General features: G+C 36.9%; 1 long non-coding RNA gene across 2 annotated transcripts in view; it reads right to left on the reverse strand.

Annotated features, from left to right (window-relative positions):
- Positions 1-14,447, reverse strand: part of LOC148007683 (uncharacterized) — a 107,036-nt gene that overhangs the window by 57,507 nt on the left and 35,082 nt on the right. For both annotated transcript variants that reach the window (XR_015646650.1, XR_015646656.1), the window contains exon 2: positions 7,357-7,580. This is a non-coding gene — a long non-coding RNA (uncharacterized LOC148007683). The remainder of the gene's footprint in view (positions 1-7,356; positions 7,581-14,447) is intronic.

A 14,447-nucleotide genomic window follows, 5' to 3' on the forward strand; every position in this document is an offset into this window, starting at 1 on the left:
GTTAATTTGGACGCACTCTCTGTGTCCTCTCGTTAGTCTGGCTAAGGGTTTATCTATCTTGTTGATTTTCTCAAAGAACCAACTTTTGGTCCTGTTGATTCTTTCTATGGTCCTTTTTGTTTCTACTTGGTTGATTTCAGCTCTGAGTTTGATTATTTCCTGCCTTCTACTCCTCCTGGGTGTATTTGCTTCTTTTTGTTCTAGAGCTTTTAGGTGTGCTGTCAAGCTTATGCCTTAGATTTTACTTGATCGGGTGGATTTTTAAAGTTTCCTATGTGTTCATGTAAATGAAGCACTTACCATTAACATAACATTTGCTATATACTAAAAGCATTGGTTTGTCATTTAATGATGATTTTTTTCTTCTATTTTAAAAATTGTTGCTTTGAGATATTTACTTTTTGTTTGATTGCCTTTTAGATAAAGTTTTACTCATTGGATTTAGCTGAAATGGAAATTACCTTCTTGACCGGGCTGTCTTTTAACTCAGAGATTTATTAACTTCTGACTTGTAAGTGCTACATGTACACTCACATGCCACCACAGTTAGCTAGATTTCATTAATGCAAATTATGTGTGTGTGTGTGTGTGTGTGTATTCTCTCTCTCTATCACTGAAACACTGTCTCTCTGTTTTTAAGTCCCAACTTATGTCTGTGTGGGTGTCTCTCTCTCTCTCTCTCTCTCTCTCTCTCTCTCTCTCTCTCTGTGTGTGTGTTTGTGTGTGTGTGTATGTGTAGAGGTATGTAGGTAATAAAGGATGTATATTTCTCAAGATCTGCAGTTACATGTAATTCCTGACATGATTTCTGAGAAATAAGTTTGCAGAGCAGTATTAGTTTTTATAAGTAGAAGCATCACTCAACATCACTATGCAACTTTAAAAATTGGTGATTCTGATGTGCAATGAATATGCAAATGATGCATAAACATAAATGTAGAATAGCTCCTGAATGTTAATAGTTGTACATTCATTTAGTTTTCAATAAATGTAAATATGATATTGACTTAGTAATATCCTTTTCTGCAAGACCTGGGATAGGGAAATGCATAAGGAATTACTCAGTGTGCTTTGAATTTGGACAATCTGCCCTGTGTATTATGATTAAGGAAGGAAAATTTTGCATAAATAAAAGGTGACTTTGAATGCATATGCGAATATTCAGCTTCCTATTCCATAGCAGTATTTTCAGAAGCTATCCCTGTGGAGCTAACTTTGGTTCAATATATGACTGAGCAGATAAGTATGGCAATATATTAATTCATGTCATATTGAAAGAAAGGGATGACCACTCTTCAACAGGCTGGGCTACTGCAGATCAGACACTCTGAATCTTCTGTCAATGCTGGAGATATTTAAAGCTTGATGAAAAGATACTTCTGCATTCTTGGTTTCAAAGATAACTTTTAATTATTGATTCCTATTAGTAAAAAAGCCTGTGAGATTACAATGCTGTAGTATTGTATTTATCAAAATTGTCAGAGGATACTTGGTAACAAGTATGCCATAAGTTATAATAACTTATTACCTATAGCAGCAATGTTTGCTTCAATGGCTTTTTTTTTCTGGCCAGGAAGATGCTGTGCAGAGTAAACTGGATTTAAATATACTGTGTTTCATCTTAATCTGCCAACTATCTGGTCAAAAGTAATGATTTTTAAATAAGTGATATTCTGTCTTCCAGATTTTATACAAGAACACAATTGACAAGGATAATATGTTGGTTTTATAAATAAGAAAATGAATCCTAAATTTTTGCATTTTATACATCTACTGTGTATCAAAGTGTGATTAGGACACTGAACGCCGAAAGAAATTCCTCTTTTATCATATTATTGTGTGTTTGTTTGTTTTTATTGGAATTTCTATATATTTTTCAAATGTTATTCTGTTTCCTGGTTTCCTGGACATAAGCCCGCTATATCATCCTCCTTCCCTTCTTCTCGAAGGGTATTCTCCTCCCCATCGACCCACTCCTGCCTTCCCCCTAACATTCCCCTACAGTGAGAGTCCACCCTTGGCAGTACCAAGGGCTTCTCCTTCCTTTGGTGCCCAACAAAGCCTTCTTCTGCTACTTATGAAGTTGGAGCCATGTGTCAGTCCATGTCTTTCAGTAGTTTTAGTCCCTGAGAGCTCTGGTTTTTTGCCATGGTTGTTCTTATGGGGTTGGAAGTCCCTTAAGATCTTTCAGTCCTTTATTTCCTCCAACAGGGATCCCTCATTTGCTCCTCCAAACTCTGCCTCCATATCCCCTCCTATGAATAATTTTGTTCCCCATTTTGTGAAGCAGTGAAGAAGAAACTCACATTTTATGAGCTTTCCACTGTCTCTGATTAATGGTGTGCTCCTTTTCTCTTCCTCCCTTTTTTTCTCCTCTGTCTCCTCTTGATTTTCTCCTTTATTTAATTTCTGTTTTTATTCATATCCCTTTTAATTTTTGGAACTTTGAGACAGTGTCTCATTCTGTAGAGTAGGTTGAGCTCAAATATGAAGTAAACATTTTGTTTCTATTTCTTGAATGATATGATTAATATGTAAGTCAATATATCTTGAGTATTTTAACTTGATTTGTAAATGTGAAAATGACGTTGCTCATTAATTACTTTTACAAATTTTCTTTTTTTGTGAAAAAGATCAGTCACATTGGCAAGTGCCCTTATATCTATCAACTGAGAGGCATAGTCAGAGAGTCTACTATGAGTTTACTTACAGCCAGAACTACATTTTAGAATTTGTTTGTAACAACAACAAAAATATATTAATAAAATTGAAATTGTAGTGGCAGAATAGTATTTCTTCTCTTCCTGTATCTCTAGTGGTAAACAGCAGGTTGCTGAATTAGCAGCTTATATCTCAAACCACAGAGAGGAAGCAGAGAGACTTCTCTCAAAACCTTCCACAAACAATCATCAACCACAAGTCAAATGATTAAAAATTAGAAGCTAATCATTGACATCTCATTGAAACCACTGCATTCCACGCCTTGTCACCACATCTCACAACCAAATTATAATAAAAGTATATACTATACAAATTTAAAAGACCCCATTATTTTTTCATAGAATGAATCCTGTTTAAAACTTTAAAGTGTCGTTTGAGCCTCAAGTCAATAATTTCAATGTTATCCCGTAAAATCTAAATATAGTTACATATTATTAAGATACAAAGACATAAACATATATTACTTTTTCTCTAACATTAACTCAGGCCATCATGAGAAACACCTTACCTCCTGGGTTCTGTTGTTCCTTGTGTGTATAGCATATAGGCATTTAAGATGAAAGCATCCTCTTCCTTTTGGCATCAAAGTTCAACGGGATTTAGCACATCATTTCCCAAGCAGTACATACAAGGCAGATCTCTGAGACTCATGTACCTGAGACCAAAAATGAGCCCATGAGGGCTCCTTGTTTTTTGGCTTAGTCTCTGGGAACTCTGGGGAGTCTGGTGAGTTGACACTGCTTTTCTTCCTATGAGGTTCTCTTTAAATAAAATTCAGCTCAGCATTATAATGTTTCATGATATTTGTACTTTTTCATATTTAACAAAATAATTTTTCAGTTAAAAGGCAACATACAAATAAACATATGTTCTAACTATGATATTCATTGTTTTAAATTAGTGTTTAATTATCAGCCACCAGCTTCTACAACTGAGTATGTGTTTCTTTTTTTTTCTTTTATTGGATATCATCTTTATTACATTTTAAATGTTATCCTCTTCATCCATCCCTGCTTCTATGAGGGTGCTCCCTCACCCACCCACCCACTCCCAACTCCCAACCCAGACTTTCCCCTACACTGGGGCATCTAGGACTGAGTGCCTGTTTTCACATTATGCCCTACAAGGCCTTCTGAGTATGTTTCTTATCCCTAAGCCATTTTCAATAGCCAAAGACTCCATAGTACTTTTCAATTTTCCATGCAATATACTTTTACTTGTTTTCCAGCCATAAATATACTCCCAATAAATTATGAAGTACTCAGATAAAACTTTACATCAAATTAAAAAAACATTTTGTGATTATTTGTAAACTGTAAACCCATTAAATTTTAAACAAACACCATTTACCTAGGGATCCTTCCCATGTGCTGCCACCAAGGCCACACTATCACTGATGCCAATAAGTGCTTGCTGACAAGAGCCTGATATAGCTGTCTCTGGAGAGCCTCTGTCAGAGTTTGACCAATACAGATGCGGACGCTTTCAGCCAACAGTTGGACTGAGCACTGGGACCCAATGGAGGATTTAGGGGAAGGAATGAAGGATCTGAAGAGGTTTGCAACACCATAGGAAAAACCATGATAGCAGCTAACCAGACCTCCTAGAGCTCCCAGGGACTAAACACGAAGCAAACAGTACACACTGAGGGACCCAGAGCTCCAAGCCGCAAATGTATCAGAGGATGGCCTTAGGTAGCATCAGTGGGAGGGGACGCCCTTAGTTTAGTGAAGGTTCAATGCCCTAGCATAGGGTAATGCTAGGGTGGTGAGGCAGGATTGGTCTGGTGGATGTTCAAGCAGGCTCACAGAAGCATGGAGGAGAGCGGATGTCATAGGTGGCTTGTGGCGGGGAAACTGGGAAAAAATAAAGAAAAATATCAACACATTACAATAATGCAACCTTGTCAAATCTAATTTTTAAAGATAAAATCCCAGATGCTTTTAAAGAGAGAGAGAGAGAGAGAGAGAGAGAGAGAGAGAGAGAGAGAGAGAGAGAGAGAGACTGATGTTTTTAATACACTATACAGGAAAATTGTTGTGATTCCAGCCCCCAGAATTTTGAGATGAATTCACAGCATATAGACTGGTGAAGTACCCAATTAAAAAAAAATCTTGGTGGCAGCCACACGTTTCTTGCTACCCATCCTAATGTTCTGTTTTCCAAATGAAGCACACGCGCGCACACACACACACACAGAGAGAGAGAGAGAGAGAGAGAGAGAGAGAGAGAGAGAGAGAGAGAGAGAGAGAGAGAGAGAGAAAGAAAGAAAGAAAGAAAGAAAGAAAGAAAGAAAGAAAGAGAGTCTTTATATATTTATATGCCTAGAACAGCTCACAGCTCAATGGCTCAGTCACTTCCTAACCTTTATGGGGCTAATTCACCTCCTTCAGATATTCTCAAATTATTATGTCCTCAAATCTATATTTCACCATTGATACTTTGGACCCAGTCAGGCAGCCCTCTTGGGGTGTCTTTTTTCTGGCTCTAACATGGCAGCTATGCTCTCTAGTCCTGTACCTTCTCAGGCATGGAGTCTGTCTTTCTCCTTGCATGGGAAAACTCCCTCTATCTCCTCATTCCTCTCCTTCCCTATGACTCCTGCATCGTATAAATCAGGCTTCTGTCTGCATTTCCCACTCATTGGCTCCCTGCAACTTTATTTAGCAATCAGAACCAACTGGGAGCAGGGTCCTTCTGTTAAGTTCAGATGTGGGATTCTCATGCTAAAAATTTTGGGGACCCAAATTAACATAATATGAGCAGCAATACGCCAAACCCACTACATAAAATAATGTATGAAAAATAAATATATAAATAAGCAAGGTGAAAATTACTTTCATAGTGTTTGCAATCTTACAAATCACTAGAATGATACGTGTAGGGCTACTATTTGTATTCTGAGATAAATTATCCTTTGTTTAAAGATTAATTTCATATATAATTCACAGCTACTTCTGTTTCATATATCATTTAATAAGTTGCATATTATGTTATTTTTACCTTTGCTAATCTTATACTACAATAGTAAGAAGATCAGAGAGAACATTTTTGTTTTTGACGCTATGCATGCATGTATGTTTGTGTGTGTGTGTGTGTGTGTGTGTGTGTGTGTTGTGTGTTTGTGTGTGTGTCGAAGAATTCTTCACATATTACATACCATTATGATTCATACAGCATTTTGGATATTTGAAGGCACTTTTAATTGGTAAAACTAAAATATATTTAGATATGATCGAACACATTAGTAATTTTAGAACACAAGAGGATAAAGCAGAAGGATCATAAATTCAATGTTAGTACAGGCTATATAAGAGCAATAGCAGGCAGCCTAGTAAGGTCTTGAATGAATGTTAATAATGTTTCTCTATTTGACATTAATTGCCTAGAGGCTTATTGAACCACTTCCCCTAGCTTTCATAACTATATCTAGGTTCTACTATGGTGTTCATGGTCCCTCCTCTGCTTCCCATGACTGGAGGTTAACAGGTCCAAACCTGCACAGTTTTTGTGCCAGTAATGACATGTTTTGTGAGACCAAGGTATAATGGAGATGTTATATTTGAAAGATGTTCAAACCTATCAAACTTACTTTTTGGCACATATTATTTACCAAATATTAACTCCTTCATGATATTCTTGGAGGAGTGATATAGTATTCTCCTGTTCATATGAGCTTTCAATAGTCCTGATGCTCAGCACTTCGAGTAGGTATAACCAATACTCTTACCTCTGATCGCTGAACAAGAAATTTCTCCAGAAAATCAGTTGCAAATTATTACATGTATACTTAAAATAATAAAGTAAAATAATATCATGGGATATTTGAAAGATAGAATGCAATTTCCAGGAATATTTTTTGCACAGCAATGTTGTATCTCCTAATCTTCCCCAAACAGCCATAGACATGGAGTCAGGTATTTGAAAATTTGAAAGTAATATTGGGCATCTCACTCAAACCACTGTGTTCTGAATCTTGTCATCACAGTCTTACCACCAAATCACAATACTACCATATATTATACAATTTTAAAAGACCCTATCATCTTTCACAGAATGGATATTGTTTAAAAGTTGAAAGTATTTTCTGGACCTCAACTCAATACATTCAATGTAACTGCTATAAAATGAAAAGCAATTAATTTCTTACAGCATACAACAGCACAGAACATATATCACCTTTCCTCTGATATGGATTCAGACTCTCCAGAGAAATCCATAGGATGGTCTTGAGATTCATATTTTTCTGCCTCTTTCTCCTGGGTGGTGTTGTTCCTTGTGTGTATAATCCAACCTGCATTTGTGATGAAGTTCAAGCTGTTTAGTTAGGCAAGTACTTTACCAAATATTGAATATCAAACATGTCTGTCCTGGCACTTGCAGAGTCCCACAGCCTTGCCGTTTCAAACAGTTTACGTATGCAGTACCTTAAAGAATCCAGTAACTTTTTACAATCCACATTTTCTGTAAGAGTCCAAAGTCTCATTTGGAAAATATGGTCTTGTAAAATCAAAATAAAAGTTTTAAACTACTTTATTACTTCAAGAGAATAATCAAGCAACAATGTGAACAAAGCAAAAATGAAACTTCAATCATATTAATAACTCAATATCTTAATAATTGTGATCCACTTACTTTTTTCTGGCATCTGTTAAAGATCTCCATAACTTCTCTAGCTCTTCCTCTGTAGCACATATACAGTTGGACATTCGGGCTAGAGCTGTCTCCAATCCATTGGTGCTGCTGATCTTGTCTATTATCCTATGCTATTTGCACATGCCCCATACTGGAGAACCTTGCAGCCAATGAGTTGCACTTGAACCATTAGTCTCTTCTGTCATGTTTTCAGAAACCAATCCCTGCAACAAAGTGACAAGCCAGAGCTGTTGTCAATGACATCTCCATGCCTGCATAACTAGCGATATGGGTAGGTGATAGACTTATGACCTCATCATTTTGGAGCACAGTTTATGCACCTTCACCTTGAGGCATCACTTCTCAGAGACTTCACATCTGATTGAACGTTTAGACCAAAATGGTCAGCATTTATTATCCAGACACAAAAGCGTTTCCTTCTCTTTAGTAACTCTGGTATTGAAATTACTGAATGGTAATTTCTTCCAGTACATTTTGGAAGCAAGTTTTAGTTCATGAGGGAATAAAAATCCAAGGACACTAGATAAAATACTGAATGAAAAATAAATTGTAATTTTCTTGATCTTGGATTATATATTTAGTATAATAAAAAAATAAAGAGAGAAAGACAGAGAAAAAGAAGGTGGAGATAGTAGAGATAGATAGGTAGATAGATAGATAGATAGATAGATGATAGATAGATAGATGATAGATAGATAGATAGATAGATAGATAGATAGATAGATAGATAGATAGATAGATTAAGCAAGATAAATCTGAAGAATCAGTGCATACCAAAAATGGTAGCCAATAGTGGAAATTGAGAAAATAGACTAACGGAGAAGACATTACTCAAAATGTCTACAAATATCTGGTGATTTGCCCTGCAGGTCACCAGTTTTCCCTTCTAGGTCCCAGTTTCCCAACTCCTACAAACCAGTAGTCTGCTCAGAGGAAGAATCCCTTATTTGTACAGATTTTGACAAGTACAAACTTTTGAAAAAGACCTCGAGTGTCTGAAGAAAAGAGAATATTGCAGAGGACAGTGAACATTATTGTTTCAAAACTAATGGTAAGGATGGATTGAGGAAATATTCTTGTAACAAAGGTACAGCAAAAGTAAGTTTTGCTCAAGAACTCTGGAAGGAAAATGGGATTCAAACTAAAAGTCCCAAAGCAAGAGGTATTACAAACATGGTTTCAGGGCAAAGTGCAGGGTACACAACTGCTTAAGCTGGGGCCTTGTCTGAGAAGTGTTCTTGTCGATTTAGGCAGATTTAATGTTCAAGATATCTAGTCACTAATGCAGTCTTGGCAAACTCAGTATGAAGGAAGGAGAGAAAGGAGGTGGTAAGATTGGTATAGAGAACAGAAATTAAATGAACAATGTGTATCTGATAATTAAATAGAAATATACTTTTGATAAAGTTCTTTCCTTGGGGAGAAAGGAATGGGAAAATGCTACAGTGGTACTAGACAGAACAATTTAAATCAGCTCCTAAGCCTATTCCTCAAATTTCAAAGCCTACCTTTATAACTGTTCCCTAGCCCTCTCTTAACAAGAATTAGGAAACACCAGTCATTTTTATAGAGAATAGTAAAAGTTTCTCATGAGTGAAAACTGAATACCTCTTACACACGAGGTTACAGGAAATTGCATCTTTTTTAGTATATAAACAAGGACTTTTTGTCAGGAAATATCACTTGGATCTTCTTCATTGCATTTTCTAGCATCTTAAGTGAACATCATTGGTTTTTTTCAAAGACCAACCAGGCTTAATTTCCTGAAACAAAATTAGAAAGACTGCTATACCAAGAGGTAATGGATAGTCATTAATTCTTTTGTTACATAATCTTAGTTTTAAAATCCTAGATAGATATATTTGTGATATTACCTAATGTCGGAATTTATGGTATAACAAGATGTCCGACTAGTCGTCAGATTTGCTGGCCAGAATTTTTCAAGTAGACCTGATTTCTTTTTAATTATGCCAATTGCAAAGATAGATATTTAAATAGACTATTTTATTGGTTGGGACTTTGTATTAGTGTTTGAATATATGTCTACGGAGCAAATGTCTGCAGGGATTGAAGAAGGAAGAAGAGTGAATCTTCAGCACCAGTGTGAGTGGCTTCACAGATCATAACAAGCAGACATATAGGAGATGGTAATTGAATAATTTCTCTGGAAGATTAGAGCATAGTTAAATTTTTTGTGAGATTTGTCTAAATTATTCAAAACATCAAAATACATTTTAAACATTTACACCTTAATTAATTAATTAATTAATTAATGGCCTCCTGTCGGCTGCTGTATGCTGTCTGGTGTTCTGGTATTTGAGAGATTTCAGGGGTCCAGGTTAATTGAGACTACTAGAACCTCTACAGGGTGGTCCTCCTCCTCCTCAGCTTTTTCCAGCTTTTCCCAAATTAAACGACAGGATTCATTAGCTTCTGTCCATTGGTTGGGTATAAGTACCTGCATCTGACTTTCTCAGCTGCTTGATGGGCCTTACAGAGGGCAGTCATGCTAGGCTCCTGTTTGTAAGCACACCCCAGCATCAGTACTAGTGTCAGGCCTTTGGGCTTCCCCTTGAACCGGATCCCACTTTGGGCCTCTTTCTCGATCTTTTTTTCCCTCAGGTTCCTCTCCATTTCCATCCCTGCAGTTCTTTTAGAATAAAATAATTATGGGTCAGAGTTTTGACAGTGGGATAGGAACCCAATCCATCACTTGATGCCTTGTCTTTTTGCGTGAGGTGGTCTCTACCAGTTCCTATGTGCATTGTAGGGCATTTTGTTTAAGGTCCTTCCTTTTGAGTCTTGAGGGTTTCTTACATTTGAGGTCCTTGGTATATTCTGGATGATATCCCCAAACTTCGACCCCTTGTAATTGCCTGTTTCCTTTCTTTCTGTTGGACTTAGGGTTTCAGTCCTTTCTCCCACACAATACCAGATCATCTTCTCCTTTTCCTCGCCTGCCCCATGTCCCCTTTCCATCCACGATCAATCTAACCTCCACCTTGTTATTGTTGTCTTCCCACTCCCAGATGGGAGTGATGTGTGCTCACTTGGGCCCTTTGGTTTGCTGAACTGTCTGAATTCTCTTAACTGGATCTTGATTATTACATATTTTTTTCTTTAACTAATATCAACCAGTAAGTGAGAACATACCATGCATGTACTTTTGGGTCTGAGTTACCTCACTCAGGGATATATTTTTCTAGTTCCATCCTTTTGCCTGCAAAACTCAGGATGTCCTCGTTCTTAATAGCTGAGTGGTATTCCATTGTGTAAAGGAACCACATTTACTGGACTCATTCTTCTTTCATGGGACACCTGTTCTGTTTTCCAGCTTCTAACTATCAAAACATGGCTCCTGTGAAAAATGTGGAACATGTGCCCCTGTAGCATGGTGCGGCCTCTTTTGGGTATATTCCAAAGAGTGGTATTGTTGCTTCTTCAGCTAGACCTATTTCCAATTTTTTTTGAGGAACGTCTGATTGATTACCAGTGTGGTTGTACCAGGTTCCAATACCAGCAGTTGGGAGTGTTCCTCCTTCTCCACATACTTGACAACATGCACTTTCTCCTGAGGCTTTTATCTTAGTCATTCTCATTGATGTAAAGTGGAAACTCATGGTCATTTTCATTGCATTTCACAGATCACTAAGGACTTTGTACATTTCTTTAGGTGCTTCTCAATCATTCAAGATCCCTCTGTGGTGAATTCTCTTTTTACTTCTATAACCCACTCTTTGTTTGGATATTTTTCTTTATTTATTTTTTTGGTTAGTTTCTTGAGATTTTTAATATATATTTGATATGAGCCCTCTATCATATGTGGAGGTAGTGAAGATTCTGTACTAATCTATAGGTTACTTCCCTAATTTCTTTCTCAGTCAATTTATCATTTGTATAAAGGAAGGCTACTGATTTATTTGAGTTAATTTTATATTTGTCAACTTTGCTGAACTTGTTTATCTGTTGGAGTAATTCTCTGGAAGAATGTTTGTGATTGATTAAATATACTATCATATCATATGCATATAATGATACCTTTATTTCTTCTTTGCAATTTTATATCTGCTTGATCTCTTTTTGTAGCCTTATTTTTCTAGCTAGCACTTTGAGTACTATATTTATTATATATCGGGAGAGTGAGCATCATTCTCTTGTCTCCCATTATAGTGTGATTACTTCAGGTGTCTCTCCATTTACTTGGTGTTGGCTGTTTGTTTGTAGTAAATTTTTTTTGTTTAGGTATGGCCTTGGATTCCTGATTTATCCAATACTTTAAACATGAGAGACTGTTATATTTTGCCAAATGCTATTTCTGCATCTAAGGAGATGATCGTGTAATTTTCTTCTTTGAGTTTGTTTATATGGATTTATATGAGTTTTTTAAGTAAATTACTTAAACAGATTTTTATACATTGCACATTTCGAATGTCCTCTCCCTTCCTTGGTTCTCCTAAAAGGCCCCTGCCTCTCAACCTCCCGAGTCCTGTTTCCATGAACATGATTTTCCCATGCCCTCAACTCCAGACTCACTGCCCTAGCACTGAGCCTTCACAGGACCAAGGGCCTCCCCTCTCATTGATGCCAGATAAGGCCATCCTATGCTACATAGGCAGCCTGAGCCAGGGGTCCCTCCATGTATATACTTTGGTTGGTGGTTTAGTCCTTGAGAGCTCTGCTGTGTTTGGTCAATGATATTGTGGTTTTTCCGATGGGGTTTCAAAACCCTTTAGCTTCTTCAGGTCCTCCCCAACACTTCATTTGGGTCCCAGTGTTCAGTATGATGTTTGGCTGCAATTATCCGTATCTGTATTGGTAAGGCTCTGACAGAGACTCTCAGCAGATAGTTATATCATGCTCCTCTCAGGAAGCACTTCTATGCCTCAGCAACAGTATCTGCATTTGGTATATGCCTACAGGGTAGATCTCTAGGTGGGGCAATCAGTGGGTGACCTTTCCTTCAGTCTCTGCTCCACTTTTTATCTCTGCCTTTCCTTTAGACAGGTGTAATTGTAGGTTAATATTGGTGAGATCGGTTAGTGGCCCTATGCCTCAATTGCAGACTGTGCCTAATCTCCAGATATGGTCTCTACTGATTCTCTCTACTGTTTTTTAGGTATTTCAGCTAATGTCATCCCCACCGGGTCCTTGCTTTCCTGGTATCTGGGACTTTCTGTTGGCTACAACAGTTCACCATGCTACATTCCTAGAAACTTCCGCTCAATTTCCTGACCATCTGTACATTTATCCAGTCTCCTCCCATACCTGGATTCTGCCTCCCCCTTTTCCCTCCCACTCCTCTTTTTCTGCCAATTCCCTCTCACCCTCTACCTTTTATTATTATTTTATTTCCCCTTCTTAGAGGATGCGAAGCATCTACAAATTGGTCTTCCATCTTCTTGACTTTCTTATGGTCTTTCAGTTGTATTGTGGGTGTTCTGAAATTTTTTTGCTAATATCCATTTACTGGTGAGCACACACCATTTATGTTTATTTCTGACTGGGTTAGCTTACTCAGGATGATATTTACTAGTTCCATTCATTTGCCTAAGTATTTCATGAGGTTATTGTTTTTAAAGGCTGAATAGTATTCTTTGTATAAATGTACCACATTTTCTGCATACATTCCTCTCTTGGAGGACATCTGGGTTTCAGCTTCTGGCTATTATAAATAAGGCTGTTATGAACATAGTGGAGCATGTGTCCTTGTTATATGTTGGAGCATCATTTTAGTATGTGTCATGAATTGGTATAGCTGACTCCTCAGGTAATACTATGTCCAATTTTCTGAGTGATTTCTCTGAGTGACACACATCCTCACCAGCTTCTTCTGTCACCTGAGTTTCTGGTCTAAGGCATTCTGACTTGTGTGAGGTGGAATCTCAGTGTCATTTTGATTCCTTTTCCCTGAATACTGAGAAATCCCTTGGGACAAAGGGAGGTTTTAATGATAATACAAAATATTAATATAAAACTTGGCTTCCTTAATATGTTAAACAAAATATTTTTTAAAGCTGCTGCCATCTTCAGAGGATATTTGAGACTAAGCAGTTGTGTCCACAGGTTGAGGATTGAATACAAGAGCTCAAAGATATTTAACATTTCTACTTATGTAAGAGAAAGTCCTTGAATTCTCAGACATTATAGTCTAATTGTTGTAATATATTTATTCTCAGGTAATAGCTACAACTGCGTACAATAAATAGTTGGCTGCTGGAGGAAATTACAAAAAGCAAAAAGATTGACATAATGTTTAGACAGAAATGTTAGAGTAAATTACAGGCCATTTTCACACAATTTGCAGCACACCATGTTATGAAGACTGGGACATAATTCTTTCCTATGGTATCAAAATTTCCCTGGCTCTTAAGACTGGGTACAGATATCAGCAAACCTCCACATCTCTATCAGAAATTCCATGGAAAGTGAATTTTCAAGGAATTTGACTTTCAATTTTATTTTGTTATGATGATGTTGAGAATTAGAGTAAACATTAATTTAGGCAAGGTCCATATTTGATGGTAGAATTCTCCAAAACTATTACGGTTTTTTATTGGAAAGGAGAAATTTGATTAAAAAGGGAAGATCTTTTTGAAAAAAAAACTTTAATTATTGGAATGACACTGTTAAACACAAGTAGAGCATTGGACAAACACAAAGCTCTAGAGACAGATACCTGAACCCATAAGGGAAAACAGTTATAGCAGAAACGAGAAAAACAGCAACAACAAAATATTTAAATGTCCTAAAAATGACATTGTTTCCTTCCTCAATCAAATTTCATCCAGAATACAGAATCTTTTATTTAGGATATATGTATATTTCACATATAATTCTATTTTAATAAGAACCATGTTTGGATCCTGTAATAGTCTATCTGTTGTAATATATTTATTCTCAGATAATATTGAAACTGTCTCAGTTTCCTCACTTGATGTGGGCACATCTCATTGGTCTTTTGCTATTGGACTCAATGATAGACCACATCAACCCTTTTTATAAACGATGGTTTTGTGACATAGTTTGCAAAGTACTACAGAGAGCTGCTTTAACCTTTGTTTTGCAAGAAC

The sequence above is a fragment of the Rattus norvegicus genome, chromosome 1, assembly GCF_021556685.1.
Source record: "Rattus norvegicus strain SHRSP/BbbUtx chromosome 1, alternate assembly SHRSP_T2T, whole genome shotgun sequence".
In the NCBI taxonomy this organism is placed as follows: domain Eukaryota; kingdom Metazoa; phylum Chordata; class Mammalia; order Rodentia; family Muridae; genus Rattus; species Rattus norvegicus.